Genomic DNA, 8,050 nt, shown 5'->3' on the forward strand with positions numbered 1-8,050 from the left:
GGAAGGATGTGATTGAATTGGAGGGGGTGCAGAGATTATTCACTAGGATATTGCCTGGGGCGGAGCACTTTAGCTACGGAGACTAGCTGGATAAGATCAGATTGTTCTCTTTAGAGCAGAGAAGGCTGAGGAGGGACGTGACTGAGGTGCAGAAGATTAGGAGGGGCAAGGTTAGGGAGCAGCCGTATCCTTAGTTGAAGGGTCAATAACAAGGAGACACAATTATGAGGTGAAGGGCAGGAGATGTAGAGGGGATTTGAGGAAAAATATTTTTACCCAGAGGGTGGTGGTAATCTGGAATGCACTACCCAGAAGGGTAGTTGAGACAAGAGAGCTCACAACTTTTAACAAGGTACTGGGATGAGCACGTGAAATTAAAGGTTATTCTCCAAGTGCTGCAAAGTGGGATTAGCGCAGACTTGATTGGCTGAAGGGCCTTCTGTATGCCATATTCCCAAATTCAAATCGTGCATCTATCTCCAAAAATCAGTGTCCTCATACTTGGCAAACTGCTAATAGCGATGTTCTCATCTATTTACCATAACTTGCTGCTTCTGTCCTTCAGCCATCTTTTTTAACCAAATTTGAGAGTGACCTATATATTCCATGAATCTCAATTTTATAAATCAATCAGTCTTTTATATGCACCTTCCCCTCATCCTTATCTCGGAAAGATTGCACTGCTTCATGAAGGCAGGCTAAAGTAATTCAGCATTACAGCCATACTCTGGTAGTATAATGACAGCATCAGTGACAGTACAATAAGTGCCTCATATCAATTGTTTCAAAACTGGGTTCTACAGTAGAGAGGTAATTTGAGATCTACAAATCAAATCATCTGTCATAACTTGAGATTAAATATATTGGAAAAAAGCACACTAACTAACGCGAGCTTCAATGGTGATAAATTAAATGTAACTAATTGGAACAGTAATATTCCCATCCAACCTTGCTAAGCAATGCCTCTCTGCACTGATAGGCTGGAAAGCTGCAGTCAAGAACAGATATTCACTATTTATCATCAAGTCGGAACAATTCTGGAATGCTTTTATCTGTCATGAATGTTTAATTACTGCAATTTGAAACGCTCAACTATATGTAAATCATGAATATGTGATGTTAAAAATATACAAAAGGATCCAGCCCTTTTCTTGATTTATCAGGCGAACAATAGAAGAGCATTTGCATAAAGTGGATATACATTATGAGTGCCCTTATCAAACACCAGTCCAGGGACTGACAGATATCACAGTTAGAAGCAAATGCACACATCGGGGCAGCACAGTGGCTCAGTGGTTAGCACTGCAGCCTCACAGCACCAAGTACCCGGGTTTGATTCCAGCCTCAGGTAACTCTCTGTGTGGAGTTTGCACATTCTCCCCGTGTCTGCGTGGGTTTCCTCCGGGTGCTCCGGTTTCCTCCCACAGTCCAAAGATGTGCTGACTAGGGGGAGTGGCCATGCTAAATTGCCCAGAGTGTTCAGGGGTGTGTGTCGGTGATAGGGGGATGGGCTGAAGTGCCTGTTTCCATACTGTAGGGAATCTAATCTCATCTCCATGATAACCGTCAGGAAGTAGCTTTTTAAAAAGATGATTAGAACACTTCTTTACATGTAGCCCTTGGTCTTATGAATATGCAATTAATAATAGATAGGTTAGGTTAGTGATTGCTATTAATATGAAGGCATTCAATCAAAAAGGTTCGAGAACGATTGCCGACCTTAAAGGTTAAACACTGGAAGGAGCTCACATTTAGAAGGTAGAAGGAACTATGCAAAATCCATCAGATACTTGGAGAATCACCAAGCGATACAAAATATACACTGCTCCTCAAATGGATTCAAAGAGGAAATTGGTTAATATGTTAGAGCATATAGGGTCCTAGCAACAAGGAGCAGGAGTAGCAAGGACAGTATTTGCTGCCCATCCCTAGTTCCTCCAAATTGTTTGACTATTTCAGAGTGCAGTTAAGTGTCAACCACATTATTGTGGATCTGGAGTCATATGGAGGTGAGATCAAATAAGAATGGCAGAGCTCCTTTCTTAAAGAACATCAGTGAATGAGTCAAGTTTTTATAACGGTGAATAGTGTAACAGTGACAGTGTAACCATCACTGAGGCCAGCTTTGTTTATGATTATATCAATTTGAGCATGTGTTGGATAACTGGCCCCATCAAGCCTGCTTCACCATTTAAGAAGGTCGTGGCTGACTTGACTGCAATCTCGGCTCCACATTCCCACCTACCCCCAAAATTATATTGAACTGAATTCAAATTCCATCAGCTGTTACAGTGGAACTTAAGCCTATACTCTACAGCATTGTCCCAGGCCTCCGGATTACTCATCCTGTGACATTAATAGTGCTTCACTGACTACCCCAGCATGTCAATCCCCGTCCTGAGCATACTTCTTGGCTGAGGCTCCACATTTTCTGGAGTACAGAATTACAAAGTTCACCTCTCTGTGAGTGAAGAGGTTCCTCATCTATCGCTGTTGTTACATTTTATTCTGAGATTGATCTCAAGTTCTACAGCCTGATCTCTTAATTCAAATTACAATAACCTGGCTTTTCAAATGCCCTGTCACATTATCCTTGCCAAGAGATTGATTGTTCATGGTTATGTACAGCATGTCCATGTTGATTTTTCTTCATTTAAGTGCCGTCACCAACCTTACAGACACTACAAATGCATTTGGTCAATGGGAGAGGTTGAATGAGCAAAATTGGACCTTCATTTCTTCCCCACCCCAGCCTCAAAAGGTTTTGTCTTCATTTCAAATTTTTCACATCTAATGGATAATTCTGTACCTTTCCGGTCCCTTCAAGAAGTGCATCCTACCCAAATTATCCTGAGTGTCTCATCTTAAAAATTAGAATATCTTTTGATATCCTCACTGTGGAACAAATCCATTATATACTTAACATAGGATTCAGGTCAAGTTTGTTTTATTCCCCACTGTTTGTTTAACTTCCTGGCCAATGCCCCACGATTTCTCAGGAAACTATTAGTCTATCTCTGTATCAGAACATCTTCAAAAAACTAATACTTTCTCCAGATCTTGATATAAAAGCTGGCGAGTTTCGGTTCAAGATGAGTTCCACAGCACAAAATCATACTTGAACCTTTTAGCCATATAAATCATTTGACAAGCAGATTCTAGGGAGTCAATCTGCAGGATCAAGTGACATCTGAAATGCTGTACATTTACTGCAAACAGTCAAGTTCAGTTTTGCTGGCTTCCACAAATCTTTGACAGCATGGCCGTGGGTGTGAATCACTTAGGTCTGGCCAAATCAGTAAAATCCCACTCCTTTTCTCATCTGAACACTGCCCCAGAGCAATATCATGTGAAAGCACTGCACTTTCCACATACATGGTGGCAATGCCCAGATCTATCCAGCCCCTCATTCATTTCTTCCACTGTCTCCACATAACCGGATAGTTTCCATCTATTAAATCTTGAACAGAACGAAGCCATTATCTTTGGTCCTTGAAAGGAGGTCTGCTTGCTAGCTACCAGTTTTCGTTGCACCCTTTGTTATTTTGACCCAGAGTTTAAATTCTGACCACATAGGCCTGATGTCACAAAGTCTACTTATTTTCACATCCACAACATTCGGCCCTAGGTAAGTCCATTAGTTTTGAAACCCGACCGCATTGATTAACTGTGGTGTTGGGGGCCAGGGAATTGGACGTCCTGGAGGAGGTGGAGGGCGTGGGTGGTGTCACGGACGTAGGTAGGGAGTTCCTGGACTAAAGGGGAGAAAATGGAGTCCAGATAGGTGGAGATGAGTTCAGTGGGGCAGGAGCAGGCTGAGACAATGGGTCGACCAGGGCAGGCAGGTTTGTGGATTTTGGGAGGGAGATAGAAACGGGCCGTGCGGGGTTGAGAACAATGAGGTGGGAGGTTGTGGGTTGGAGGTCCCCTGAGGTGATGAGGTTATGAATGGTGTGGAGATGATGGTTTGGTGCTCGGGTGTGGGGTCATGATCGAGGGGGCGGTAGGAGGTGATGTCGGAGAGTTGGCGTTTGGCCTCGGCGATGTAGAGGTCAGTGCGCCATACTACCACTGCGCCACCCTTGTCTGCGGGTTTGATGGTGAGGTTGGGGTTGGAGCGGAGGGCCGGCCGTTCTGCGGGGGAGAGGTTGGAGTGGGTGAGAGGGGTGGAGAGATTGAGGCGGTTTAATGTCTCGACGGCAGTTAGAGATGAAGAGGTCGAGGGAAGGTAGGAGGCCTGGGGGTGGTGTCCAGGAGGAGGACTTGTGTTGGGAGCGGGTGAAGGGGTTAGTGGAGGGAGGGTTAGGTTCCCGGTTAAAGAAGTACGCGTGGAGGCGAAGGCGGCGGATAAACTGTTCTATGTCCAATCGTGACTGGTATTCGTTGATGTGTGGTTGTAGAGGGACAAAGGAGACCTCTTACTAAGGACTAACCGTTCGTCCTCAGTTAGTGGGAGGTCTGGGGGGATGGTGAACATGCGGCAGGGTTCAATGTGACTGTCTTCACTGGGGTTGCTGGCTGTGAAGGTTGTGGGCGGAGCGATGAGGTCGTCGGCCGTGGGCGGGGTTCCGTTGGCGTCGGCCGTTGGCGGGGTTCCGTCGGCGGTTGGAGTATCGGGGTGGGCGGCAGCAGCTGCGGCGAGGGTGGTGTGTGTGGTGTTGTAACTGGAAGTGGAGGCGGTGACTGCAGCAGCGGTCCCGGAAGTGGTGTGGCCGGCGGAGGCGAATGTGACATCATCGGTTGGGGTCTCCGGCCATGTCCTCATGGACAATGGGGGCAGGGACAGACTCGGGATTTGGGAGGCACAGGAAAGTAGAGTTCTGTTTTCACAGGTTGGAGTATAATAGGATAAAGTACAACACACCAAATCTTCTTTGGTACCTTTTCCATCCATAAAACTGCTTTTCGTAGATGCACACAGAATTCATTTTATACACATTTAAAAATTTCTAAGTTCAAGAGGCCAGTTCCAGCACTTGGACTTGCATCTTCTTCATCATCAAAACAGAACAAAATAAAGACTCACTCTTTGTAAGTCACGTTTTCCATTTTTAGTGACAAGGTGTAGTGCGAGAACTGCTCACTTGATGTTAAAATCTCTTAACTATGTACCTATATATTTCAATCCTGTGAAATATGTGGAACGAGTTCAAGAAAAGGATTAATTTTGTTGCTCTGGGAGAGAGCTGGTACAGATAAAGTGGTTAAATGGCCTCCTCCCATGCTAAAAATGTCCATAACTGTTCTTGGCCCTGCTGAATTAAAGTGGGCATCCTTTCATTATGACTGTGAGACGCAGCATGTTACGATAGATGGCATAATGAAGAAATCCTTTGTTATTAATGAATTTTTCAGCACTAGGCATCCTTCCGAAGTCAAATGTTCAACGTATACCTGTTGCACTGACTTGGTTCCAAACATTTATAATGTGGAGGTGCTGGTGTTGGACTAGGACAGACAAAGTCAGAAGTCACATGGCATCAGGTTATAATCTGACAGGTTTATTTGAAATCACACAAGCTTTTGGAGTGCAGTCCCTTCATCAGGTACGGTCAGAGAGGAAAACACACAGACACACAATTCATAAGCAGACAGATCAAAACAGCAGACAACTGGTGTGAGTGGAGTGTCAGATAATAAGTCTTCATCCAGGATGTTTGTTTATTTGCAGATATTTTGTTGAAGAAGCACACAACTTGTAGTTACAGTCAGTCAGTGTGGCATCTTATAAATTCTTGCTTTTGAAATAAAGGTTAAAACTCTAAGACAGATTCTGAACACAAGCCTCTAAACTACAAGTCAGAGTCTGACCTGAGATGTCACCTTTTGGACATTCCTGTTGCGCTGCCTGATTATCATGACAGCACAGCACTGACATTGACTTTATAAACACTTTGCTTGCCTCTGACACGCTTGGTCACCTGTATAGAGTTATTATCTGACACTCCACTCACGCCAATTCTATGATCTTTTGATCTCTCTGCTTATAAGCTGTGTCTCTCTGTGGTCACCTCACTAACTGCACCTGATGAAGGGGCTGCACTCCAAAAGCTTGTGTGATTTCAAATGAACCTGTTGGACTATAAGCTGGTGTCATGTGACTTCTGACTTCAAACACTTATAGAATGTGTTTTCAATCCTACCGTGACTTGACAATAAGCCAACTTCTTAAAATTTATAAAATGACAAGTATGTCTAACCTTGAGCCTTTAAAAAAGTAAATATTACAACCAGAGTACAGTCAGGCAGTAAAGGCAGGAGGAATGATTTAATCAACTGTGTCTGACACCACACAATTAATCCCCCTTATGGAAGAAAGATTGGCTGCGTTCTCTTTCTTCAGGAACATCCAGCTAATACCACCTTACTACTGCTTGTTTTATTCATCTGGTGTCCCATCTAATTCCTTTCAGTCTTGGTCAAACCCTCATGTAATTTATTTCAATTTTCAATAAAATAAATTTAACTTTATATTCCACAACTTTAACATTTCCTTTTAAGGTTTGAATGGTTCACTTAGTACACTGCACATGTTGTGTCAATAATTGGAGAACATGGTGGAAAAATCAAGATATATTGACAAGTAAACAAATGGCTAACTTCTGTTTCCTTGTCAGTGAAGCCTTTTGAACAGAACATAAAGTTGCGGAACTCTGTAGAGACAACAATTTAAAACTGGGAAGACCACTGTTTGTGGTCCCCACACCAATCTCTATTCACTACCTACTGAGTGCATTACTCCTCCTTGGCAACAATGTAATGTTACGCTTGTCTCAGCACAATCTTGGCATCTTGTTTATCCCACGATGAACGTCCGACCACACATTCATGCAATACCTAAAGCTGTCTCTTGTCTTGGCTCATAAGCAGTGAAACCTTCAAATGAAACTACTTCACTTCCGGACCTGACAATTCCAATGCATTCCCTGCTAGAGTCCCACATTTGCCCATTGAACACTTGAGGTCGTCAAAACTCCACTGCCTGAGACTCATCTTGAACCAAATCCTATTCTCTGTGCTTTCTACCTAACTGATAGTATTAACAGTAATTTTATTAAATTCTCATTTTTGTTTCCAAATTGTTCCTTGGCTATGCCTATCACTATTTGGATAATCTCCACCAGTCCAACCATACTTCAGGGTATCTGCACTCGTCTAATTATGTCCTCTTGCCCACTCTTGATTTTAAATGGCCTATCGCTATTTGGATAATCTCCACCAGTCCGACCATACTTCAGGATATGTTTGGTTGCCAAACATTTAATTTTGTAGGCTTCAAACCCAACAAGAGACTTCCTCCTCCTCTTAGCCTCTGTACCTTTCCTGTTTTAAGGCACTTTTTAAAACAATCCTCTTTGATCAAGCTCTTGATCATCAGAACTAAGAACTTAATAAGGCTCAGTTGTATTCTGGGATCGTTAATACTCATTCCGGATGCCTTCAAAAGTTTCCATCCATTAAAGAGATTATATAAGTGGTTGAAGTCATTGCACAGCAGAGGGGGACAAATTGGGGAGTTATTTCAAAGAGCTATGATATGCCAGAAGACCTCCTTCCACACGCCAACTCTGATTCTACAAACACAAAAATGATTTTCAGACTTGGGAAGATCCTTCAAAAATGTCACAAGTAACCAGCTTTTGGGCAGAGTAGTGTTGCTGAGATGATAGACCAGGATTTAGGGGTACCAGTAGTGATAATATACTGAACACAATCAAATTTTGAGGTTGTAGAATGATGAGGTCTTCAGCATTTTTGACACTTTGACCATTTTCCTTCCTCTTCACAGAACAAGTCAAATAGCGGCAGCTCAATGTTGCGTGGCCGCTCAAGCCTGCTCCACCGTTGATGATGATTTTGGCTGGTCTTCCACATCAGTTAAACTTTTGCTCATATCTCATCCTCTTTTCAAAACATTGATCTATTCACGTGTAGTATCCCTCTCGCTAACTTCATGTGAATTCATTCCAATCACTGAACTCCTAACGCTGACTCACCCGAGATCAAAAAATTCAGCTGAGATCAAGAACTGATCTAGCCTGTATGGATG

General features: G+C 43.1%; 1 protein-coding gene across 1 annotated transcript in view; it reads right to left on the reverse strand.

The window, feature by feature from the left end:
• Positions 1-8,050, reverse strand: part of LOC125450624 (utrophin-like) — a 116,546-nt gene that overhangs the window by 41,736 nt on the left and 66,760 nt on the right. The window lies entirely within an intron of this gene.

The sequence above is a fragment of the Stegostoma tigrinum genome, chromosome 35, assembly GCF_030684315.1.
Source record: "Stegostoma tigrinum isolate sSteTig4 chromosome 35, sSteTig4.hap1, whole genome shotgun sequence".
Taxonomy (NCBI): domain Eukaryota; kingdom Metazoa; phylum Chordata; class Chondrichthyes; order Orectolobiformes; family Stegostomatidae; genus Stegostoma; species Stegostoma tigrinum.